At 57.1% G+C, this 25,778-nt stretch overlaps 7 non-coding genes and 10 pseudogenes across 7 annotated transcripts; all 17 read left to right on the forward strand.

The window, feature by feature from the left end:
- Nucleotides 1–1,167: 1,167 nt before the first annotated feature.
- On the forward strand, nt 1,168–1,286 carry LOC146715773 (5S ribosomal RNA; annotated as a pseudogene).
- A 1,733-nt stretch (nt 1,287–3,019) lies between these two features.
- On the forward strand, nt 3,020–3,138 carry LOC146715774 (5S ribosomal RNA). The gene has a single exon (XR_014919581.1). It is a non-coding gene; the product is annotated as a 5S ribosomal RNA (ribosomal RNA).
- A 624-nt stretch (nt 3,139–3,762) lies between these two features.
- On the forward strand, nt 3,763–3,871 carry LOC146715775 (5S ribosomal RNA; annotated as a pseudogene).
- A 621-nt stretch (nt 3,872–4,492) lies between these two features.
- LOC146715776 (5S ribosomal RNA) lies at nt 4,493–4,611 on the forward strand (annotated as a pseudogene).
- Nucleotides 4,612–6,145: 1,534 nt separating this feature from the next.
- Nucleotides 6,146–6,264, forward strand: LOC146715777 (5S ribosomal RNA). The gene has a single exon (XR_014919633.1). It is a non-coding gene; the product is annotated as a 5S ribosomal RNA (ribosomal RNA).
- A 1,175-nt stretch (nt 6,265–7,439) lies between these two features.
- LOC146715778 (5S ribosomal RNA) lies at nt 7,440–7,558 on the forward strand. The gene has a single exon (XR_014919582.1). It is a non-coding gene; the product is annotated as a 5S ribosomal RNA (ribosomal RNA).
- Nucleotides 7,559–10,789: 3,231 nt separating this feature from the next.
- Nucleotides 10,790–10,908, forward strand: LOC146715779 (5S ribosomal RNA). The gene has a single exon (XR_014919712.1). It is a non-coding gene; the product is annotated as a 5S ribosomal RNA (ribosomal RNA).
- Nucleotides 10,909–13,073: 2,165 nt separating this feature from the next.
- On the forward strand, nt 13,074–13,192 carry LOC146715780 (5S ribosomal RNA; annotated as a pseudogene).
- A 1,101-nt stretch (nt 13,193–14,293) lies between these two features.
- On the forward strand, nt 14,294–14,412 carry LOC146715781 (5S ribosomal RNA; annotated as a pseudogene).
- A 583-nt stretch (nt 14,413–14,995) lies between these two features.
- Nucleotides 14,996–15,114, forward strand: LOC146715782 (5S ribosomal RNA; annotated as a pseudogene).
- Nucleotides 15,115–16,329: 1,215 nt separating this feature from the next.
- Nucleotides 16,330–16,448, forward strand: LOC146715783 (5S ribosomal RNA). The gene has a single exon (XR_014919583.1). It is a non-coding gene; the product is annotated as a 5S ribosomal RNA (ribosomal RNA).
- Nucleotides 16,449–18,892: 2,444 nt separating this feature from the next.
- LOC146715784 (5S ribosomal RNA) lies at nt 18,893–19,011 on the forward strand. The gene has a single exon (XR_014919584.1). It is a non-coding gene; the product is annotated as a 5S ribosomal RNA (ribosomal RNA).
- Nucleotides 19,012–19,675: 664 nt separating this feature from the next.
- LOC146715785 (5S ribosomal RNA) lies at nt 19,676–19,784 on the forward strand (annotated as a pseudogene).
- Nucleotides 19,785–20,996: 1,212 nt separating this feature from the next.
- Nucleotides 20,997–21,115, forward strand: LOC146715786 (5S ribosomal RNA; annotated as a pseudogene).
- A 1,304-nt stretch (nt 21,116–22,419) lies between these two features.
- On the forward strand, nt 22,420–22,538 carry LOC146715787 (5S ribosomal RNA; annotated as a pseudogene).
- A 780-nt stretch (nt 22,539–23,318) lies between these two features.
- Nucleotides 23,319–23,437, forward strand: LOC146715788 (5S ribosomal RNA). The gene has a single exon (XR_014919723.1). It is a non-coding gene; the product is annotated as a 5S ribosomal RNA (ribosomal RNA).
- Nucleotides 23,438–25,049: 1,612 nt separating this feature from the next.
- On the forward strand, nt 25,050–25,168 carry LOC146715789 (5S ribosomal RNA; annotated as a pseudogene).
- The last annotated feature ends 610 nt before the right edge of the window (nt 25,169–25,778 follow it).

Below are 25,778 nucleotides of genomic sequence, written 5' to 3' on the forward strand. Positions count from 1 at the left end.
CTATTGAGGCCACTTACACCACACCAGGGCCTGTGGCTGCTGGCTGAGGCCACCTACACCACACCAGGGCCTGTGGCTGCTGGCTGAAGCCACTTACACCACACCAGGGCCTTAGTTGCTATTGAGGCCACTTACACCACACCAGGGCCTGTGGCTGCTGGCTGAGGCCACCTACACCACACCAGGGCCCTTTTGCTGCTGGCTGAGGCCACTTACACCACACCAGTGCCTGTGGCTTCTGGCTGAGGCCACTTACACCACACCAGGGCCTGTGGCTGCTGGCTGAGGCCACTTACACCACACCAGGGCCTGTGGCTCTTGCTCAGGCCACTCACATCACACCAGGCCCTGCGCTTCTGGCCGAGGCCATCTTCACCAAACCAGGCCCTGTGGTTCTTGCTCAGGCCACTTACACCACACCAGGGCCTTATTTGCTATTGAGGCCACTTACACCACACCAGGGCCTGTGGCACTTGCTCAGGCCACTTACACCACACCAGGGCCTGTGGCACTTGCTCAGGCCACTTACACCACACCAGGGCCTGTGGCTGCTGGCTGAGGCCACTTACACCACACCAGGGCCTGTGGCTCTTGCTCAGGCCACTTACACCACACCAGGGCCTGTGGCTGCTGGCTGAGGCCACTTACACCACACCAGGGCCTGTGGCTGCTGGCTGAGGCCACCTACACCACACCAGGGCCTGTGGCTGCTGGCTGAGGCCACCTACACCACACCAGGGCCTGTGGCTGCTGGCTGAGGCCACTTACACCACACCAGTGCCTGTGGCTTCTGGCTGAGGCGACTTACACCACACCAGGGCCTGTGGCTGCTGGCTGAGGCCACTTACACCACACCAAGGCCTGTGGCTCTTGCTCAGGCCACTCACATCACACCAGGCCCTGCGCTTCTGGCCGAGGCCATCTTCACCAAACCAGGCCCTGTGCTCCTTGCTGTGGCCATGTACAACACACCAGGCCCTGTGCTGGTTCCTGAGGCCATCTTCAACAATCCAGGGCCTGTGCTGTTGGATAAATGCCAAACTGAGCCTTTGGGTTAGGGTATTATGCAAACATGCAGGTATGGTTATAGCATTGTCTTCGTAACTTCAGGTACTTGCCACCTAATCACTTGAATCCATAAATTGAGACATTGTGCTGGAGCCAGCAGCTTACGGCCATACCACCGTGAGCACGCCCGACCTCGTCTGATCTCGGAAGCTAAGCAGGGCTGGGCTTGGTTAGTACTTGGATGGGAGACTGCCTGGGAATACCTGGTGCTGTAAGCCTTTCATTTTCATATCATTGAACCGCTTTTGATCCAGAGAAGGGGTGTATTAAAAGACCAAAAGCAGCTGCCCATTAATGAGGGCACATTAACGACACTGCTTTTGGCTGTTTTCCAATGTCTTGTGCTGCTAGCTGATGCCACCTACACCACACCAGGGCCTGAGTGACCGGCTGGGGCCACTTACACCACACCAGGGCCTGTGGCTGCTGGCTGAGGCGACTTACACCACACCAGGGCCCTTTTGCTGCTGGCTGAGGCCACTTACACCACACCAGTGCCTGTGGCTTCTGGCTGAGGCCACTCACACCACACCAGGGCCTGTGGCACTGGCTGAGGCCACTTACACCACACCAGTGCCTGTGGCTTCTGGCTGAGGCGACTTACACCACACCAGGGCCTGAGTGACCGGCTGGGGCCACTTACACCACATCAGGGCCTGTGGCTGCTGGCTGAGGCCAGTTACACCACACCAGAGCCTGTGGCTGCTGGCTGAAGCCACTTACACCACACCAGGGCCTTAGTTGCTATTGAGGCCACTTACACCACACCAGGGCCTGTGGCTGCTGGCTGAGGCCACCTACACCACACCAGGGCCTGTGGCTGCTGGCTGAGGCCACTTACACCACACCAGGGCCTGTGGCTGCTGGCTGAAGCCACTTACACCACACCAGGGCCTTAGTTGCTATTGAGGCCACTTACACCACACCAGGGCCTGTGGCTGCTGGCTGAGGCCACCTACACCACACCAGGGCCCTTTTGCTGCTGGCTGAGGCCACTTACACCACACCAGTGCCTGTGGCTTCTGGCTGAGGCCACTTACACCACACCAGGGCCTGTGGCTGCTGGCTGAGGCCACTTACACCACACCAGGGCCTGTGGCTCTTGCTCAGGCCACTCACATCACACCAGGCCCTGCGCTTCTGGCCGAGGCCATCTTCACCAAACCAGGCCCTGTGGTTCTTGCTCAGGCCACTTACACCACACCAGGGCCTTATTTGCTATTGAGGCCACTTACACCACACCAGGGCCTGTGGCACTTGCGCAGGCCACTTACACCACACCAGGGCCTGTGGCACTTGCTCAGGCCACTTACACCACACCAGGGCCTGTGGCTGCTGGCTGAGGCCACTTACACCACACCAGGGCCTGTGGCTCTTGCTCAGGCCACTTACACCACACCAGGGCCTGTGGCTGCTGGCTGAGGCCACTTACACCACACCAGGGCCTGTGGCTGCTGGCTGAGGCCACCTACACCACACCAGGGCCTGTGGCTGCTGGCTGAGGCCACCTACACCACACCAGGGCCTGTGGCTGCTGGCTGAGGCCACTTACACCACACCAGTGCCTGTGGCTTCTGGCTGAGGCGACTTACACCACACCAGGGCCTGTGGCTGCTGGCTGAGGCCACTTACACCACACCAAGGCCTGTGGCTCTTGCTCAGGCCACTCACATCACACCAGGCCCTGCGCTTCTGGCCGAGGCCATCTTCACCAAACCAGGCCCTGTGCTCCTTGCTGTGGCCATGTACAACACACCAGGCCCTGTGCTGGTTCCTGAGGCCATCTTCAACAATCCAGGGCCTGTGCTGTTGGATAAATGCCAAACTGAGCCTTTGGGTTAGGGTATTATGCAAACATGCAGGTATGGTTATAGCATTGTCTTCGTAACTTCAGGTACTTGCCACCTAATCACTTGAATCCATAAATTGAGACATTGTGCTGGAGCCAGCAGCTTACGGCCATACCACCCTGAGCACGCCCGACCTCGTCTGATCTCGGAAGCTAAGCAGGGCTGGGCTTGGTTAGTACTTGGATGGGAGACTGCCTGGGAATACCTGGTGCTGTAAGCCTTTGATTTTCATGTCATTGAACCGCTTTTGATCCACAGAAGGGGTGTATTAAAAGACCAAAAGCAGCTGCCCATTAATGAGGGCACATTAACGACACTGCTTTTGGCTGTTTTCCAATGTCTTGTGCTGCTAGCTGATGCCACTTACACCACACCAGGGCCTGTGGCTGCTGGCTGAGGCCACTTACACCACACCAGGGCCTGTGGCTGCTGGCTGAGGCCACCTACACCACACCAGGGCCTTAGTTGCTATTGAGGCCAATTACACCACACAAGGGCCTGTGGCTGCTGGCTGAGGCCACTTACAACACACCAGGGCCTGTGGCTCTTGCTCAGGCCACTCATATCACACCAGGCCCTGTGCTTCTGGCCGAGGCCATCTTCACCAAACCAGGCCCTGTGCTGCTTGCTGTGGCCATGTACAACACATCAGGCCCTGTGCTGGTTCCTGAGGCCATCTTCAACAATCCAGGGCCTGTGCTGTTGGATAAATGCCAAACTGAGCCTTTGGGTTAGGGTATTATGCAAACATGCAGGTATGGTTATAGGATTGTCTTCGTAACTTCAGGTACTTGCCACCTAATCACTTGAATCCATAAATTGAGACATTGTTCTGGAGCCAGCAGCTTACGGCCATACCACCCTGAGCACGCCCGACCTCGTCTGATCTCGGAAGCTAAGCAGGCCTGGGCTTGGTTAGTACTTGGATGGGGGAAAACCTGGTGCTGTAAGCCTTTCATTTTCATGTCATTGAACCGCTTTTGATCCAGAGAAGGGGTGTATTAAAAGACCAAAAGCAGCTGCCCATTAATGAGGGTACATTAACGACATTGCTTTTGGCTGTTTTCCAATGTCTTGTGCTGCTAGCTGATGCCACCTACACCAAACCAGGGCCTTAGTTGCTATTGAGGCCAATTACACCACACCAGGGTCTTTGGCTCTTGCTCAGGCCACTTACACCACACCAGGGCCTGTGGCACTGGCTGAGGCCACTTACACCACACCAGGGCCTGTGGCTGCTGGCTGAGGCCACTTACACCACACCAGGGCCTTATTTGCTATTGAGGCCACTCACATCACATCAGGCCCTGCGCTTCTGGCCGAGGCCATCTTCACCAAACCAGGCCCTGTGCTGCTATCTGTGGCCATGTACAACACACCAGGCCCTGTGCTGGTTCCTGAGGCCATCTTCAACAATCCAGGGCCTGTGCTGTTGGATAAATGCTAAACTGAGCCTTTGGGTTAGGGTATTATGCAAACATCAAGGTAGGGTTATAGGATTGTCTTCGTAACTTCAGGTACTTGCCACCTAATCACCTGAATCCATAAATTGAGACATTGTGCTGGGGCCAGCAGCTTACGGCCATACCACCCTGAGCACGCCCGACCTCGTCTGATCTCGGAAGCTGAGCAGGGCTGGGCTTGGTTAGTACTTGGATGGGAGACTGCCTGGGAATACCTGGTGCTGTAAGCCTTTCATTTTCATGTCATTGAACCGCTTTTGATCCAGAGAAGGGGTGTATTAAAAGACCAAAAGCAGCTGCCCATTAATGAGGGCACATTAACGACATTGCTTTTGGCTGTTTTCCAATGTCTTGTGCTGCTAGCTGATGCCACCTACACCACACCAGGGCCTGAGTGACCGGCTGGGGCCACTTACACCACATCAGGGCCTGTGGCTCTGGCTGAGGCCACTTACACCACACCAGGGCCTGTGGCTACTGGCTGAGGCCACTTACACCACACCAGGGCCTGTGGCTGCTGGCTGAGGCCACTTACACCACACCAGGGCCTTAGTTGCTATTGAGGCCAATTACACCACACCATGGTCTGTGGCTCTTGCTCAGGCCACTTACACCACACCAGGGCCTGTGGCACTGGCTGAGGCCACTTACACCACACCAGGGCCTGTGGCTGCTGGCTGAGGCCACTTACACCACACAAGGGCTTGTGGCTGCTGGCTGAGGCCACCTACACCACACCAGGGCCTGTGGCTGCTGGCTGAGGCCACCTACACCACACCAGGGCCTGTGGCTCTTGCTCAGGCCACTCATATCACACCAGGCCCTGTGCTTCTGGCTGAGGCCACTTAGACCACACCAGGGCCTGTGGCTGCTGGCTGAGGCCACTTACACCACACCAGGGCCTGTGGCTGCTGGCTGAGGCCATCTACACCACACCAGGGCCTGTGGCTGCTGGCTGAGGCGACTTACACCACACCAGGGCCCTTTTGCTGCTGGCTGAGGCCACTTACACCACACCAGTGCCTGTGGCTTCTGGCTGAGGCGACTTACACCACACCAGGGCCTGTGGCTGCTGGCTGAGGCCACTTACACCACACCAGGGCCTGTGGCTCTTGCTCAGGCCACTCACATCACACCAGGCCCTGCGCTTCTGGCCGAGGCCATCTTCACCAAACCAGGCCCTGTGGCTCTTGCTCAGGCCACTTACACCACACCAGGGCCTGTGGCTCTGGCTTAGGCCACTTACACCACACCAGGGCCTGTGGCACTTGCTCAGGCCACTTACACCACACCAGGGCCTGTGGCTGCTGGCTGAGGCCACTTACACCACACCAGGGCCTGTGGCTCTTACTCAGGCCACTTACACCACACCAGGGCCTGTGGCACTGGCTGAGGCCACTTAGACCACACCAGGGCCTGTGGCTGCTGGCTGAGGCCACTTACACCACACCAGGGCCTGTGGCTGCTGGCTGAGGCCACTTACACCAAACCAGGGCCTGTGGCTGCTTGCTGAGGCCATCTTCACCAAACCAGGCCCTGTGCTGCTTGCTGTGGCCATGTAAAACACACCAGGTCCTGTGCTGGTTCTTGAGGCCATCTTCAACAATCCAGGGCCTGTGCTGTTGGATAAATGCCAAACTGAGCCTTTGGGTTAGGGTATTATGCAAACATGCAGGTATGGTTATAGGATTGTCTTCGTAACTTCAGGTACTTGCCACCTAATCACTTGAATCCATAAATTGAGTCATTGTGCTGGGGCCAGCAGCTTATGGCCATACCACCCTGAGCACACCCGACCTCGTCTGATCTCGGAAGCTAAGCAGGGCTGGGCTTGGTTAGTACTTGGATGGGAGACTGCCTGGGAATACCTGGTGCTGTAAGCCTTTCATTTTCATGTCATTGAACCGCTTTTGATCCAGAGAAGGGGTGTATTAAAAGACCAAAAGCAGCTGCCCACTAATGAGGGCACATTAACGACATTGCTTTTGGCTCTTTTCCAATGTCTTGTGCTGCTAGCTGATGCCACCTACACCACACCAGGGCCTGAGTGACCGGCTGGGGCCACTTACACCACATCAGGGCCTGTGGCTCTGGCTGAGGCCACTTACACCACACCAGGGCCTGTGGCTGCTGGCTGAGGCCACCTACACCACACCAGGGCCTTAGTTGCTATTGAGGCCAACTACACCACACCAGGGTCTGTGGCTCTTGCTCAGGCCACTTACACCACACCAGGCCTGTGGCACTTGCTCAGGCCACTTACACCACACCAGGGCCTGTGGCTGCTGGCTGAGGCCACTTACACCACACCAGGGCCTGTGGCTGCTGGCTGAGGCCACCTACACCACACCAGGGCATTAGTTGCTATTGAGGCCAATTACACCACACCAGGGTCTGTGGCTCTTGCTCAGGCCACTTACACCACACCAGGGCCTGTGGCTCTTGCTCAGGCCACTTACACCACACCAGGGCCTGTGGCTGCTGGCTGAGGCCACTTACACCACACCAGGGCCTGTGGCTGCTGGCTGAGGCCACCTACACCACACCAGGGCCTGTGGCTGCTGGCTGAGGCCAACTACACCACACCAGGGCCTGTGGCTGCTGGCTGAGGCGACTTACACCACACCAGGGCCTGTGGCTGCTGGCTGCGGCCACTTACACCACACCAGGGCCTGTGGCTGCTGGCTGAGGCCACTTACACCACACCAGTGCCTGTGGCTTCTGGCTGAGGCCACTTACACCACACCAAGGCCTGTGGCTCTTGCTCAGGCCACTCACATCACACCAGGCCCTGCGCTTCTGGCCGAGGCCATCTTCACCAAACCAGGCCCTGTGCTCCTTGCTGTGGCCATGTACAACACACCAGGCCCTGTGCTGGTTCCTGAGGCCATCTTCAACAATCCAGGGCCTGTGATGTTGGATAAATGCCAAACTGAGCCTTTGGGTTAGGGTATTATGCAAACATGCAGGTATGGTTATAGCATTGTCTTCGTAACTTCAGGTACTTGCCACCTAATCACTTGAATCCATAAATTGAGACATTGTGCTGGGGCCAGCAGCTTACGGCCATACCACCCTGAGCACGCCCGACCTCGTCTGATCTCGGAAGCTAAGCAGGGCTGGGCTTGGTTAGTACTTGGATGGGAGACTGCCTGGGAATACCTGGTGCTGTAAGCCTTTCATTTTCATGTCATTGAACCGCTTTTGATCCAGAGAAGGGGTGTATTAAAAGACCAGAAGCAGCTCCCCATTAATGAGGGCACATTAACGACACTGCTTTTGGCTGTTTTCCAATGTCTTGTGCTGCTAGCTGATGCCACCTACACCACACCAGGGCCTGAGTGACCGGCTGGGGCCACTTACACCACATCAGGGCCTGTGGCTCTGGCTGAGGCCACTTACACCACACCAGGGCCTGTGGCTGCTGGCTGAGGCCAGTTACACCACACCAGAGCCTGTGGCTGCTGGCTGAAGCCACTTACACCACACCAGGGCCTTAGTTGCTATTGAGGCCACTTACACCACACCAGGGCCTGTGGCTGCTGGCTGAGGCCACCTACACCACACCAGGGCCTGTGGCTGCTGGCTGAGGCCATTTACACCACACCAGGGCCTGTGGCTGCTGGCTGAAGCCACTTACACCACACCAGGGCCTTAGTTGCTATTGAGGCCACTTACACCACACCAGGGCCTGTGGCTGCTGGCTGAGGCCACCTACACCACACCAGGGCCCTTTTGCTGCTGGCTGAGGCCACTTACACCACACCAGTGCCTGTGGCTTCTGGCTGAGGCCACTTACACCACACCAGGGCCTGTGGCTGCTGGCTGAGGCCACTTACACCACACCAGGGCCTGTGGCTCTTGCTCAGGCCACTCACATCACACCAGGCCCTGCGCTTCTGGCCGAGGCCATCTTCACCAAACCAGGCCCTGTGGTTCTTGCTCAGGCCACTTACACCACACCAGGGCCTTATTTGCTATTGAGGCCACTTACACCACACCAGGGCCTGTGGCTCTGGCTTAGGCCACTTACACCACACCAGGGCCTGTGGCACTTGCTCAGGCCACTTACACCACACCAGGGCCTGTGGCTGCTGGCTGAGGCCACTTACACCACACCAGGGCCTGTGGCTCTTGCTCAGGCCACTTACACCACACCAGGGCCTGTGGCACTGGCTGAGGCCACTTAGACCACACCAGGGCCTGTGGCTGCTGGCTGAGGCCACTCACACCACACCAGGGCCTGTGGCTGCTAGCTGAGGCCACTTACACCACACCAGGGCCTGTGGCTGCTGGCTGAGGCCACCTACACCACACCAGGGCATTAGTTGCTATTGAGGCCAATTACACCACACCAGGGTCTGTGGCTCTTGCTCAGGCCACTTACACCACACCAGGGCCTGTGGCTCTTGCTCAGGCCACTTACACCACACCAGGGCCTGTGGCTGCTGGCTGAGGCCACCTACACCACACCAGGGCATTAGTTGCTATTGAGGCCAATTACACCACACCAGGGTCTGTGGCTCTTGCTCAGGCCACTTACACCACACCAGGGCCTGTGGCTCTTGCTCAGGCCACTTACACCACACCAGGGCCTGTGGCACTGGCTGAGGCCACTTACACCACACCAGGGCCTGTGGCTGCTGGCTGAGGCCACTTACACCACACCAGGGCCTGTGGCTGCTGGCTGAGGCTACTTACACCACACCAGAGCCTGTGGCTGGTGGCTGAGGCCACCTACACCACACCAGGGCCTGTGGCTGCTGGCTGAGGCGACTTATACCACACCAGGGCCCTTTTGCTGCTGGCTGAGGCCACTTACACCACACCAGTGCCTGTGGCTTCTGTCTGAGGCGACTTACACCACACCAGGGCCTGTGGCTGCTGGCTGAGGCCAATTATACCACACCAGGGTCTGTGGCTCTTGCTCAGGCCACTTACACCACACCAGGGCCTGTGGCACTGGCTGAGGCCACTTACACCACACCAGGGCCTGTGGCTGCTGGCTGAGGCCACTTACACCACACCAGGGCCTGTGGCTGCTGGCTGAGGCCACTTACACCACACCAGGGCCTGTGGCTGCTGGCTGAGGCCACCTACACCACACCAGGGCCTGTGGCTGCTGGCTGAGGCGACTTACACCACACCAGGGCCCTTTTGCTGCTGGCTGAGGCCACTTACACCACACCAGTGCCTGTGGCTTCTGGCTGAGGCGACTTACACCACACCAGGGCCTGTGGCTGCTGGCTGATGCCACCTACACCACACCAGGGCCTGAGTGACCGGCTGGGGCCACTTACACCACATCAGGGCCTGTGGCTGCTGGCTGAGGCCAGTTACACCACACCAGAGCCTGTGGCTGCTGGCTGAAGCCACTTACACCACACCAGGGCCTTAGTTGCTATTGAGGCCACTTACACCACACCAGGGCCTGTGGCTGCTGGCTGAGGCCACCTACACCACACCAGGGCCTGTGGCTGCTGGCTGAGGCCACTTACACCACACCAGGGCCTGTGGCTGCTGGCTGAAGCCACTTACACCACACCAGGGCCTTAGTTGCTATTGAGGCCACTTACACCACACCAGGGCCTGTGGCTGCTGGCTGAGGCCACCTACACCACACCAGGGCCCTTTTGCTGCTGGCTGAGGCCACTTACACCACACCAGGGCCTGTTGCTCTGGCTGAGGCCACTTACACCACACCAGGGCCTGTGGCTGCTGGCTGAGGCCACCTACACCACACCACGGCCTTATTTGCTGGCTGAGGCCACATACACAAAACCAGGGCCTTAGTTGCTATTGAGGCCAATTACACCACACCAGAGCCTGTGGCTCTTGCTCAGGCCACTTACACCACACCAGGGCCTGTGGCACTGGCTGAGGCCACTTACACCACACCAGGGCCTGTGGCTGCTGGCTGAGGCCACTTACACCACACAAGGGCTTGTGGCTGCTGGCTGAGGCCACCTACACCACACCAGGGCCTGTGGCTGCTGGCTGAGGCCACCTACACCACACCAGGGCCTGTGGCTCTTGCTCAGGCCACTTACACCACACCAGGGCCTGTGGCTCTTGCTCTGGCCACTTACACCACACCAGGGCCTGTGGCTCTTGCTCAGGCCACTCATATCACACCAGGCCCTGTGCTTCTGGCCGAGGCCATCTTCACCAAACCAGGCCCTGTGCTGCTTGCTGTGGCCATGTACAACACACCAGGCCCTGTGCTGTTTCCTGAGGCCATCTTCAACAATCCAGGGCCTGTGCTGTTGGATAAATGCCAAACTGAGCCTTTGGGTTAGGGTATTATGCAAACATGCAGGTATGGTTATAGGATTGTCTTCGTAACTTCAGGTACTTGCCACCTAATCACTTGAATCCATAAATTGAGACATTGTGCTGGGCCCAGCAGCTTACGGCCATACCACCCTGAGCACGCCCGACCTCGTCTGATCTCGGAAGCTAAGCAGGGCTGGGCTTGGTTAGTACTTGGATGGGAGACTACCTGGGAATACCTGGTGCTGTAAGCCTTTCTTTTTCATATCATTGAACCGCTTTTGATCCAGAGAAGGGGTGTATTAAAAGACCAGAAGCAGCTCCCCATTAATGAGGGCACATTAACGACACTGCTTTTGGCTGTTTTCCAATGTTTTGTGCTGCTAGCTGATGCCACCTACACCACACCAGGGCCTGAGTGACCGGCTGGGGCCACTTACACCACATCAGGGCCTGTGGCTCTGGCTGAGGCCACTTACACCACACCAGGGCCTGTGGCTGCTGGCTGAGGCCAGTTACACCACACCAGAGCCTGTGGCTGCTGGCTGAAGCCACTTACACCACACCAGGGCATTAGTTGCTATTGAGGCCACTTACACCACACCAGGGTCTGTGGCTCTTGCTCAGGCCACTTACACCACACCAGGGCCTGTGGCTCTTGCTCAGGCCACTTACACCACACCCGGGCCTGTGGCTGCTGGCTGAGGCCACCTACACCACACCAGGGCATTAGTTGCTATTGAGGCCAATTACACCACACCAGGGTCTGTGGCTCTTGCTCAGGCCACTTACACCACACCAGGGCCTGTGGCTCTTGCTCAGGCCACTTACACCACACCAGGGCCTGTGGCACTGGCTGAGGCCACTTACACCACACCAGGGCCTGTGGCTGCTGGCTGAGGCCACTTACACCACACCAGGGCCTGTGGCTGCTGGCTGAGGCTACTTACACCACACCAGAGCCTGTGGCTGGTGGCTGAGGCCACCTACACCACACCAGGGCCTGTGGCTGCTGGCTGAGGCGACTTATACCACACCAGGGCCCTTTTGCTGCTGGCTGAGGCCACTTACACCACACCAGTGCCTGTGGCTTCTGTCTGAGGCGACTTACACCACACCAGGGCCTGTGGCTGCTGGCTGAGGCCAATTATACCACACCAGGGTCTGTGGCTCTTGCTCAGGCCACTTACACCACACCAGGGCCTGTGGCACTGGCTGAGGCCACTTACACCACACCAGGGCCTGTGGCTGCTGGCTGAGGCCACTTACACCACACCAGGGCCTGTGGCTGCTGGCTGAGGCCACTTACACCACACCAGGGCCTGTGGCTGCTGGCTGAGGCCACCTACACCACACCAGGGCCTGTGGCTGCTGGCTGAGGCGACTTACACCACACGAGGGCCCTTTTGCTGCTGGCTGAGGCCACTTACACCACACCAGTGCCTGTGGCTTCTGGCTGAGGCGACTTACACCACACCAGGGCCTGTGGCTGCTGGCTGATGCCACCTACACCACACCAGGGCCTGAGTGACCGGCTGGGGCCACTTACACCACATCAGGGCCTGTGGCTGCTGGCTGAGGCCAGTTACACCACACCAGAGCCTGTGGCTGCTGGCTGAAGCCACTTACACCACACCAGGGCCTTAGTTGCTATTGAGGCCACTTACACCACACCAGGGCCTGTGGCTGCTGGCTGAGGCCACCTACACCACACCAGGGCCTGTGGCTGCTGGCTGAGGCCACTTACACCACACCAGGGCCTGTGGCTGCTGGCTGAAGCCACTTACACCACACCAGGGCCTTAGTTGCTATTGAGGCCACTTACACCACACCAGGGCCTGTGGCTGCTGGCTGAGGCCACCTACACCACACCAGGGCCCTTTTGCTGCTGGCTGAGGCCACTTACACCACACCAGGGCCTGTTGCTCTGGCTGAGGCCACTTACACCACACCAGGGCCTGTGGCTGCTGGCTGAGGCCACCTACACCACACCAGGGCCTTAGTTGCTATTGAGGCCAATTACACCACACCAGGGTATGTGGCTCTTGCTCAGGCCACTTACACCACACCAGGGCCTTAGTTGCTATTGAGGCCAATTACACCACACCAGGGCCTGTGGCTCTTGCTCAGGCCACTCACATCACACCAGGCCCTGCGCTTCTGGCCGAGGCCATCTTCACCAAACCAGGCCTTGTGCTGCTAGCTGTGGCCATGTACAACACACCAGGCCCTGTGCTGGTTCCTGAGGCCATCTTCAACAATCCAGGGCCTGTGCTGTTGGATAAATGCTAAACTGAGCCTTTGGGTTAGGGTATTATGCAAACATGAAGGTAGGGTTATAGGATTGTCTTCGTAACTTCAGGTACTTGCCACCTAATCACCTGAATCCATAAATTGAGACATTGTGCTGGGCCCAGCAGCTTACGGCCATACCACCCTGAGCACGCCCGACCTCGTCTGATCTCGGAAGCTGAGCAGGGCTGGGCTTGGTTAGTACTTGGATGGGAGACTGCCTGGGAATACCTGTTCCTGTAAGCCTTTCATTTTAATGTCATTGAACCGCTTTTGATCCAGAGAAGGGGTGTATTAAAAGACCAAAAGCAGCTGCCCATTAATGAGGGCACATTAACGACATTGCTTTTGGCTGTTTTCCAATGTCTTGTGCTGCTAGCTGATGCCACCTACACCACACCAGGGCCTGAGTGACCGGCTGGGGCCACTTACACCACATCAGGGCCTGTGGCTCTGGCTGAGGCCACTTACACCACACCAGGGCCTGTGGCTGCTGGCTGAGGCCAGTTACACCACACCAGAGCCTGTGGCTGCTGGCTGAAGCCACTTACACCACACCAGGGCCTTAGTTGCTATATAGGCCACTTACACCACACCAGGGCCTGTGGCTGCTGGCTGAGGCCACCTACACCACACCAGGGCCTGTGGCTGCTGGCTGAGGCCACTTACACCACACCAGGGCCTGTGGCTGCTGGCTGAAGCCACTTACACCACACCAGGGCCTTAGTTGCTATTGAGGCCACTTACACCACACCAGGGCCTGTGGCTGCTGGCTGAGGCCACCTACACCACACCAGGGCCCTTTTGCTGCTGGCTGAGGCCACTTACACCACACCAGTGCCTGTGGCTTCTGGCTGAGGCCACTTACACCACACCAGGGCCTGTGGCTGCTGGCTGAGGCCACTTACACCACACCAGGGCCTGTGGCTCTTGCTCAGGCCACTTACACCACACCAGGGCCTGTGGCACTGGCTGAGGCCACTTAGACCACACCAGGGCCTGTGGCTGCTGGCTGAGGCCACTCACACCACACCAGGGCCTGTGGCTGCTAGCTGAGGCCACTTACACCAAACCAGGGCCTGTGGCTGCTTGCTGAGGCCATCTTCACCAAACCAGGCCCTGTGCTGCTTGCTGTGGCCATGTAAAACACACCAGGTCCTGTGCTGGTTCTTGAGGCCATCTTCAACAATCCAGGGCCTGTGCTGTTGGATAAATGCCAAACTGAGCCTTTTGGTTAGGGTATTATGCAAACATGCAGGTATGGTTATAGGATTGTCTTCGTAACTTCAGGTACTTGCCACCTAATCACTTGAATCCATAAATTGAGACATTGTGCTGGGGCCAGCAGCTTACGGCCATACCACCCTGAGCACGCCTGACCTCGTCTGATCTCGGAAGCTAAGCAGGGCTGGGCTTGGTTAGTACTTGGATGGGAGACTTCCTGGGAATACCTGGTTCTGTAAGCCTTTCATTTTCATGTCATTGAACCGCTTTTGATCCAGAGAAGGGGTGTATTAAAAGACCAGAAGCAGCTCCCCATTAATGAGGGCACATTAACGACATTGCTTTTGGCTGTTTTCCAATGTCTTGTGCTGCTAGCTGATGCCACCTACACCACACCAGGGCCTGAGTGACCGGCTGGGGCCACTTACACCACACCAGGGCCTGTGGCTGCTGGCTGAGGCCACCTACACCACACCAGGGCCTTAGTTGCTATTGAGGCCAATTACACCACACCAGGGTATGTGGCTCTTGCTCAGGCCACTCACATCACACCAGGCCCTGCTCTTCTGGCCGAGGCCATCTTCACCAAACCAGGCCCTGTGCTGCTAGCTGTGGCCATGTACAACACACCAGGCCCTGTGCTGGTTCCTGAGGCCATCTTCAACAATCCAGGGCCTGTGCTGTTGGATAAATGCTAAACTGAGCCTTTGGGTTAGGGTATTATGCAAACATGCAGGTATGGTTATAGGATTGTCTTCGTAACTTCAGGTACTTGCCACCTAATCACTTGAATCCATAAATTGAGTCATTGTGCTGGGGCCAGCAGCTTATGGCCATACCACCCTGAGCACGCCCGACCTCGTCTGATCTCGGAAGCTAAGCAGGGCTGGGCTTGGTTAGTACTTGGATGGGAGACTGCCTGGGAATACCTGTTCCTGTAAGCCTTTAATTTTCATGTCATTGAACCGCTTTTGATCCAGAGAAGGGGTGTATTAAAAGACCAAAAGCAGCTGCCCACTAATGAGGGCACATTAACGACATTGCTTTTGGCTCTTTTCCAATGTCTTGTGCTGCTAGCTGATGCCACCTACACCACACCAGGGCCTGAGTGACCGGCTGGGGCCACTTACACCACATCAGGGCCTGTGGCTCTGGCTGAGGCCACTTACACCACACCAGGGCCTGTGGCTGCTGGCTGAGGCCACCTACACCACACCAGGGCCTTAGTTGCTATTGAGGCCAATTACACCACACCAGGGTCTGTGGCTCTTGCTCAGGCCACTTACACCACACCAGGCCTGTGGCACTTGCTCAGGCCACTTACACCACACCAGGGCCTGTGGCTGCTGGCTGAGGCCACTTACACCACACCAGGGCCTGTGGCTGCTGGCTGAGGCCACCTACACCACACCAGGGCATTAGTTGCTATTGAGGCCAATTACACCACACCAGGGTCTGTGGCTCTTGCTCAGGCCACTTACACCACACCAGGGCCTGTGGCTCTTGCTCAGGCCACTTACACCACACCAGGGCCTGTGGCTGCTGGCTGAGGCCACTTACACCACACCAGGGCCTGTGGCTGCTGGCTGAGGCCACCTACACCACACCAGGGCCTGTGGCTGCTGGCTGAGGCCAACTACACCACACCAGGGCCTGTGGCTGCTGGCTGAGGCCACTTACACCACACCAGTGCCTGTGGCTTCTGGCTGAGGCGACTTACACCACACCAGGGCCTGTGGCTGCTGGCTGCGGCCACTTACACCACACCAGGGCCTGTGGCTGCTGGCTGAGGCCACTTACACCACACCAGTGCCTGTGGCTTCTGGCTGAGGCCACTTACACCACACCAAGGCCTGTGGCTCTTGCTCAGACCACTCACATCACACCAGGCCCTGCGCTTCTGGCCGAGGCCATCTTCACCAAACCAGGCCCTGTGCTCCTTGCTGTGGCCATGTACAACACACCAGGCCCTGTGCTGGTTCCTGAGGCCATCTTCAACAATCCAGGGCCTGTGATGTTGGATAAATGCCAAACTGAGCCTTTGGGTTAGGGTATTATGCAAACATGCAGGTATGGTTATAGCATTGTCTTCGTAACTTCAGGTACTTGCCACCTAATCACTTGAATCCATAAATTGAGACATTGTGCTGGGGCCAGCAGCTTACGGCCATACCACCCTGAGCACGCCCGACCTCGTCTGATCTCGGAAGCTAAGCAGGGCTGGGCTTGGTTAGTACTTGGATGGGAGACTGCCTGGGAATACCTGGTGCTGTAAGCCTTTCATTTTCATGTCATTGAACCGCTTTTGATCCAGAGAAGGGGTGTATTAAAAGACCAGAAGCAGCTCCCCATTAATGAGGGCACATTAACGACATTGCTTTTGGCTGTTTTCCAATGTCTTGTGCTGCTAGCTGATGCCACCTACACCACACCAGGGCCTTAGTTGCTATTGAGGCCAATTACACCACACCAGGGTCTTTGGCTCTTGCTCAGGCCACTTACACCACACCAGGGCCTGTGGCACTGGCTGACGCCACTTACACCACACCAGGGCCTGTGGCTGCTGGCTGAGGCCACTTACACCACATCAGGGCCTGTGGCTCTGGCTGAGGCCACTTTCACCACACCAGGGCCTGTGGCTGCTGGCTGAGGCCACCTACACCACACCAGGGCATTAGTTGCTATTGAGGCCAATTACACCACACCAGGGTCTGTGGCTCTTGCTCAGGCCACTTACACCACACCAGGGCCTGTGGCTCTTGCTCAGGCCACTTACACCACACCAGGGCCTGTGGCACTGGCTGAGGCCACTTACACCACACCAGGGCCTGTGGCTGCTGGCTGAGGCCACTTACACCACACCAGGGCCTGAGTGACCGGCTGAGGCCACTTACACCACACCAGGGCCTGTGGCTGCTGGCTGAGGCGACTTATACCACACCAGGGCCCTTTTGCTGCTGGCTGAGGCCACTTACACCACACCAGTGCCTGTGGCTTCTGTCTGAGGCGACTTACACCACACCAGGGCCTGTGGCTGCTGGCTGAGGCCACTTACACCACACCAGGGCCTGTGGCACTGGCTGAGGCCACTTACACCACACCAGGGCCTGTGGCTGCTGGCTGAGGCCACTTACACCACACCAGGGCCTGTGGCTGCTGGCTGAGGCCACTTACACCACACCAGGGCCTGTGGCTGCTGGCTGAGGCCACCTACACCACACCAGGGCCTGTGGCTGCTGGCTGAGGCGACTTACACCACACCAGGGCCCTTTTGCTGCTGGCTGAGGCCACTTACACCACACCAGTGCCTGTGGCTTCTGGCTGAGGCGACTTACACCACACCAGGGCCTGTGGCTGCTGGCTGATGCCACCTACACCACACCAGGGCCTGAGTGACCGGCTGGGGCCACTTACACCACATCAGGGCCTGTGGCTGCTGGCTGAGGCCAGTTACACCACACCAGAGCCTGTGGCTGCTGGCTGAAGCCACTTACACCACACCAGGGCCTTAGTTGCTATTGAGGCCACTTACACCACACCAGGGCCTGTGGCTGCTGGCTGAGGCCACCTACACCACACCAGGGCCTGTGGCTGCTGGCTGAGGCCACTTACACCACACCAGGGCCTGTGGCTGCTGGCTGAAGCCACTTACACCACACCAGGGCCTTAGTTGCTATTGAGGCCACTTACACCACACCAGGGCCTGTGGCTGCTGGCTGAGGCCACCTACACCACACCAGGGCCCTTTTGCTGCTGGCTGAGGCCACTTACACCACACCAGTGCCTGTGGCTTCTGGCTGAGGCCACTTACACCACACCAGGGCCTGTGGCTGCTGGCTGAGGCCACTTACACCACACCAGGGCCTGTGGCTCTTGCTCAGGCCACTCACATCACACCAGGCCCTGCGCTTCTGGCCGAGGCCATCTTCACCAAACCAGGCCCTGTGGTTCTTGCTCAGGCCACTTACACCACACCAGGGCCTTATTTGCTATTGAGGCCACTTACACCACACCAGGGCCTGTGGCACTTGCTCAGGCCACTTACACCACACCAGGGCCTGTGGCACTTGCTCAGGCCACTTACACCACACCAGGGCCTGTGGCTGCTGGCTGAGGCCACTTACACCACACCAGGGCCTGTGGCTCTTGCTCAGGCCACTTACACCACACCAGGGCCTGTGGCTGCTGGCTGAGGCCACTTACACCACACCAGGGCCTGTGGCTGCTGGCTGAGGCCACCTACACCACACCAGGGCCTGTGGCTGCTGGCTGAGGCCACCTACACCACACCAGGGCCTGTGGCTGCTGGCTGAGGCCACTTACACCACACCAGTGCCTGTGGCTTCTGGCTGAGGCGACTTACACCACACCAGGGCCTGTGGCTGCTGGCTGAGGCCACTTACACCACACCAAGGCCTGTGGCTCTTGCTCAGGCCACTCACATCACACCAGGCCCTGCGCTTCTGGCCGAGGCCATCTTCACCAAACCAGGCCCTGTGCTCCTTGCTGTGGCCATGTACAACACACCAGGCCCTGTGCTGGTTCCTGAGGCCATCTTCAACAATCCAGGGCCTGTGCTGTTGGATAAATGCCAAACTGAGCCTTTGGGTTAGGGTATTATGCAAACATGCAGGTATGGTTATAGCATTGTCTTCGTAACTTCAGGTACTTGCCACCTAATCACTTGAATCCATAAATTGAGACATTGTGCTGGAGCCAGCAGCTTACGGCCATACCACCCTGAGCACGCCCGACCTCGTCTGATCTCGGAAGCTAAGCAGGGCTGGGCTTGGTTAGTACTTGGATGGGAGACTGCCTGGGAATACCTGGTGCTGTAAGCCTTTCATTTTCATGTCATTGAACCGCTTTTGATCCAGAGAAGGGGTGTATTAAAAGACCAAAAGCAGCTGCCCATTAATGAGGGCACATTAACGACACTGCTTTTGGCTGTTTTCCAATGTCTTGTGCTGCTAGCTGATGCCACTTACACCACACCAGGGCCTGTGGCTGCTGGCTGAGGCCACTTACACCACACCAGGGCCTGTGGCTGCTGGCTGAGGCCACCTACACCACACCAGGGCCTTAGTTGCTATTGAGGCCAATTACACCACACAAGGGCCTGTGGCTGCTGGCTGAGGCCACCTACACCACACCAGGGCCTGTGGCTGCTGGCTGAGGCCACTTACAACACACCAGGGCCTGTGGCTCTTGCTCAGGCCACTCATATCACACCAGGCCCTGTGCTTCTGGCCGAGGCCATCTTCACCAAACCAGGCCCTGTGCTGCTTGCTGTGGCCATGTACAACACATCAGGCCCTGTGCTGGTTCCTGAGGCCATCTTCAACAATCCAGGGCCTGTGCTGTTGGATAAATGCCAAACTGAGCCTTTGGGTTAGGGTATTATGCAAACATGCAGGTATGGTTATAGGATTGTCTTCGTAACTTCAGGTACTTGCCACCTAATCACTTGAATCCATAAATTGAGACATTGTTCTGGAGCCAGCAGCTTACGGCCATACCACCCTGAGCACACCCGACCTCGTCTGATCTCGGAAGCTAAGCAGGCCTGGGCTTGGTTAGTACTTGGATGGGGGAAAACCTGGTGCTGTAAGCCTTTCATTTTCATGTCATTGAACCGCTTTTGATCCAGAGAAGGGGTGTATTAAAAGACCAAAAGCAGCTGCCCATTAATGAGGGTACATTAACGACATTGCTTTTGGCTGTTTTCCAATGTCTTGTGCTGCTAGCTGATGCCACCTACACCAAACCAGGGCCTTAGTTGCTATTGAGGCCAATTACACCACACCAGGGTCTTTGGCTCTTGCTCAGGCCACTTACACCACACCAGGGCCTGTGGCACTGGCTGAGGCCACTTACACCACACCAGGGCCTGTGGCTGCTGGCTGAGGCCACTTACACCACACCAGGGCCTTATTTGCTATTGAGGCCACTCACATCACATCAGGCCCTGCGCTTCTGGCCGAGGCCATCTTCACCAAACCAGGCCCTGTGGTTCTTGCTCAGGCCACTTACACCACACCAGGGCCTTATTTGCTATTGAGGCCACTTACACCACACCAGGGCCTGTGGCTCTGGCTTAGGCCACTTACACCACACCAGGGCCTGTGGCACTTGCTCAGGCCACTTACACCACACCAGGGCCTGTGGCTGCTGGCTGAGGCCACTTACACCACACCAGGGCCTGTGGCTCTTGCTCAGGCCACTTACACCACACCAGGGCCTGTGGCACTGGCTGAGGCCACTTAGACCACACCAGGGCCTGTGGCTGCTGGCTGAGGCCACTCACACCACACCAGGGCCTGTGGCTGCTAGCTGAGGCCACTTACACCACACCAGGGCCTGTGGCTGCTGGCTGAGGCCACCTACACCACACCAGGGCCTGTGGCTCTTACTCAGGCCACTTACACCACACCAGGGCCTGTGGCACTGGCTGAGGCCACTTAGACCACACCAGGGCCTGTGGCTGCTGGCTCAGGCCACTTACACCACACCAGGGCCTGTGGCTGCTGGCTGAGGCCACTTACACCAAACCAGGGCCTGTGGCTGCTTGCTGAGGCCATCTTCACCAAACCAGGCCCTGTGCTGCTTGCTGTGGCCATGTAAAACACACCAGGTCCTGTGCTGGTTCTTGAGGCCATCTTCAACAATCCAGGGCCTGTGCTGTTGGATAAATGCCAAACTGAGCCTTTGGGTTAGGGTATTATGCAAACATGCAGGTATGGTTATAGGATTGTCTTCGTAACTTCAGGTACTTGCCACCTAATCACTTGAATCCATAAATTGAGACATTGTGCTGGAGCCAGCAGCTTTCGGCCATACCACCCTGAGCACGCCCGACCTCGTCTGATCTCGGAAGCTCAGCAGGGCTGGGCTTGGTTAGTACTTGGATGGGAGACTGCCTGGGAATACCTGGTGCTGTAAGCCTTTCATTTTCATGTCATTGAACCGCTTTTGATCCAGAGAAGGGGTGTATTAAAAGACCAAAAGCATGTGTGCATACCAGGTATGCACACATGGGTATTCACAGACGCGGACTAAAGCTTTCTTGGCTGCTGCCTCAAAGCACACTGTGCGCTGTCTATCTTGCGTGCTGCACAATATCGTTTATTACTTAGTAAATACTGATATCTATGACTAGCTAGTTTATTGTGATGGTGCTTTGCTTTCTCTATTATTATGTTGCTCTTTGTTGTTTGCTGTCTCCTCTGTTTGTTTGTTTGTTTGTTTGTTTGTTTTTTCTCCATACAGGTGACCCAGGAGTTTTTTTTTTTTTTTGTCTCTCTTCCCCCCCCTTCTCACCGTCTCTTCTCCCCTTGGGTTTTCTTTCTTTCTCTCCCCCTCTCTCTCTCATTCATTCCCCCTGTCCTATTTATTTAAAAAAAAAAAAAAAAAAAAAAAAAAAAAAAATGACAAAGGATGAACTGAAGCTCTGCCATCACGTAATGTCGCATACTGCTGTTTCTGATGTCATTTAAAAAAAAAAAAAAAAAAAAAAAAAAAAGACCAAAAGCAGCTCCCCATTAATGAGGGCACATTAACGACATTGCTTTTGGCTGTTTTCCAATGTCTTGTGCTGCTAGCTGATGCCACTTACACCACACCAGGGCCTGTGGCTGCTGGCTGAGGCCACTTACACCACACCAGGGCCTGTGGCTGCTGGCTGAGGCCACCTACACCACACCAGGGCCTTAGTTGCTATTGAGGCCAATTACACCACACCAGGGTCTGTGGCTCTTGCTCAGGCCACTTACACCACACCAGGGCCTGTGGCTGCTGGCTGAGGCCACTTACACCACACCAGGGCCTGTGGCTGCTGGCTGAGGCCACCTACACCACACCAGGGCCTTAGTTGCTATTGAGGCCAATTACACCACACAAGGGCCTGTGGCTGCTGGCTGAGGCCACTTACAACACACCAGGGCCTGTGGCTCTTGCTCAGGCCACTCATATCACACCAGGCCCTGTGCTTCTGGCCGAGGCCATCTTCACCAAACCAGGCCCTGTGCTGCTTGCTGTGGCCATGTACAACACACCAGGTCCTGTGCTGGTTCCTGACGCCATCTTCAACAATCCAGGGCCTGTGCTGTTGGATAAATGCCAAACTGAGCCTTTGGGTTAGGGTATTATGCAAACATGCAGGTATGGTTATAGGATTGTCTTCGTAACTTCAGGTACTTGCCACCTAATCACTTGAATCCATAAATTGAGACATTGTGCTGGGGCCAGCAGCTTACGGCCATACCACCCTGAGCACGCCTGACCTCGTCTGATCTCGGAAGCTAAGCAGGGCTGGGCTTGGTTAGTACTTGGATGGGAGACTGCCTGGGAATACCTGGTGCTGTGAGCCTTTGATTTTCATGTCATTGAACCGCTTTTGATCCAGAGAAGGGGTGTATTAAAAGACCAAAAGCAGCTGCCCATTAATGAGGGCACATTAACGACATTGCTTTTGGCTGTTTTCCAATGTCTTGTGCTGCTAGCTGATGCCACCTACACCACACCACGGCCTTATTTGCTGGCTGAGGCCACATACACAAAACCAGGGCCTTAGTTGCTATTGAGGCCAATTACACCACACCAGAGCCTGTGGCACTGGCTGAGGCCACTTACACCACACCAGGGCCTGTGGCTGCTGGCTGAGGCCACTTACACCACACAAGGGCTTGTGGCTGCTGGCTGAGGCCACCTACACCACACCAGGGCCTGTGGCTGCTGGCTGAGGCCACCTACACCACACCAGGGCCTGTGGCTCTTGCTCAGGCCACTTACACCACACCAGGGCCTGTGGCTCTTGCTCTGGCCACTTACACCACACCAGGGCCTGTGGCTCTTGCTCAGGCCACTCATATCACACCAGGCCCTGTGCTTCTGGCCGAGGCCATCTTCACCAAACCAGGCCCTGTGCTGCTTGCTGTGGCCATGTACAACACACCAGGCCCTGTGCTGTTTCCTGAGGCCATCTTCAACAATCCAGGGCCTGTGCTGTTGGATAAATGCCAAACTGAGCCTTTGGGTTAGGGTATTATGCAAACATGCAGGTATGGTTATAGGATTGTCTTCGTAACTTCAGGTACTTGCCACCTAATCACTTGAATCCATAAATTGAGACATTGTGCTGGGCCCAGCAGCTTACGGCCATACCACCCTGAGCACGCCCGACCTCGTCTGATCTCGGAAGCTAAGCAGGGCTGGGCTTGGTTAGTACTTGGATGGGAGACTACCTGGGAATACCTGGTGCTGTAAGCCTTTCTTTTTCATATCATTGAACCGCTTTTGATCCAGAGAAGGGGTGTATTAAAAGACCAGAAGCAGCTCCCCATTAATGAGGGCACATTAACGACACTGCTTTTGGCTGTTTTCCAATGTTTTGTGCTGCTAGCTGATGCCACCTACACCACACCAGGGCCTGAGTGACCGGCTGGGGCCACTTACACCACATCAGGGCCTGTGGCTCTGGCTGAGGCCACTTACACCACACCAGGGCCTGTGGCTGCTGGCTGAGGCCAGTTACACCACACCAGAGCCTGTGGCTGCTGGCTGAAGCCACTTACACCACACCAGGGCCTTAGTTGCTATTGAGGCCACTTACACCACACCAGGGCCTGTGGCTGCTGGCTGAGGCCACCTACACCACACCAGGGCCTGTGGCTGCTGGCTGAGGCCATTTACACCACACCAGGGCCTGTGGCTGCTGGCTGAAGCCACTTACACCACACCAGGGCCTTAGTTGCTATTGAGGCCACTTACACCACACCAGGGCCTGTGGCTGCTGGCTGAGGCCACCTACACCACACCAGGGCCCTTTTGCTGCTGGCTGAGGCCACTTACACCACACCAGTGCCTGTGGCTTCTGGCTGAGGCCACTTACACCACACCAGGGCCTGTGGCTGCTGGCTGAGGCCACTTACACCACACCAGGGCCTGTGGCTCTTGCTCAGGCCACTCACATCACACCAGGCCCTGCGCTTCTGGCCGAGGCCATCTTCACCAAACCAGGCCCTGTGGTTCTTGCTCAGGCCACTTACACCACACCAGGGCCTTATTTGCTATTGAGGCCACTTACACCACACCAGGGCCTGTGGCTCTGGCTTAGGCCACTTACACCACACCAGGGCCTGTGGCACTTGCTCAGGCCACTTACACCACACCAGGGCCTGTGGCTGCTGGCTGAGGCCACTTACACCACACCAGGGCCTGTGGCTCTTGCTCAGGCCACTTACACCACACCAGGGCCTGTGGCACTGGCTGAGGCCACTTAGACCACACCAGGGCCTGTGGCTGCTGGCTGAGGCCACTTACACCACACCAGGGCCTGTGGCTGCTGGCTGAGGCCACTCACACCACACCAGGGCCTGTGGCTGCTAGCTGAGGCCACTTACACCACACCAGGGCCTGTGGCTGCTGGCTGAGGCCACCTACACCACACCAGGGCCTGTGGCTCTTACTCAGGCCACTTACACCACACCAGGGCCTGTGGCACTGGCTGAGGCCACTTAGACCACACCAGGGCCTGTGGCTGCTGGCTGAGGCCACTTACACCACACCAGGGCCTGTGGCTGCTGGCTGAGGCCACTTACACCAAACCAGGGCCTGTGGCTGCTTGCTGAGGCCATCTTCACCAAACCAGGCCCTGTGCTGCTTGCTGTGGCCATGTAAAACACACCAGGTCCTGTGCTGGTTCTTGAGGCCATCTTCAACAATCCAGGGCCTGTGCTGTTGGATAAATGCCAAACTGAGCCTTTGGGTTAGGGTATTATGCAAACATGCAGGTATGGTTATAGGATTGTCTTCGTAACTTCAGGTACTTGCCACCTAATCACTTGAATCCATAAATTGAGACATTGTGCTGGAGCCAGCAGCTTTCGGCCATACCACCCTGAGCACGCCCGACCTCGTCTGATCTCGGAAGCTCAGCAGGGCTGGGCTTGGTTAGTACTTGGATGGGAGACTGCCTGGGAATACCTGGTGCTGTAAGCCTTTCATTTTCATGTCATTGAACCGCTTTTGATCCAGAGAAGGGGTGTATTAAAAGACCAGAAGCAGCTCCCCATTAATGAGGGCACATTAACGACACTGCTTTTGGCTGTTTTCCAATGTTTTGTGCTGCTAGCTGATGCCACCTACACCACACCAGGGCCTGAGTGACCGGCTGGGGCCACTTACACCACATCAGGGCCTGTGGCTCTGGCTGAGGCCACTTACACCACACCAGGGCCTGTGGCTGCTGGCTGAGGCCAGTTACACCACACCAGAGCCTGTGGCTGCTGGCTGAAGCCACTTACACCACACCAGGGCCTTAGTTGCTATTGAGGCCACTTACACCACACCAGGGCCTGTGGCTGCTGGCTGAGGCCACCTACACCACACCAGGGCCTGTGGCTGCTGGCTGAGGCCATTTACACCACACCAGGGCCTGTGGCTGCTGGCTGAAGCCACTTACACCACACCAGGGCCTTAGTTGCTATTGAGGCCACTTACACCACACCAGGGCCTGTGGCTGCTGGCTGAGGCCACCTACACCACACCAGGGCCCTTTTGCTGCTGGCTGAGGCCACTTACACCACACCAGTGCCTGTGGCTTCTGGCT

This window comes from Copadichromis virginalis, linkage group LG3 (genome assembly GCF_057382275.1).
Source record: "Copadichromis virginalis isolate Kocher_CV1m ecotype Utaka linkage group LG3, C_Virginalis_male_GT1.1, whole genome shotgun sequence".
Taxonomy (NCBI): Eukaryota; Metazoa; Chordata; class Actinopteri; order Cichliformes; family Cichlidae; genus Copadichromis; species Copadichromis virginalis.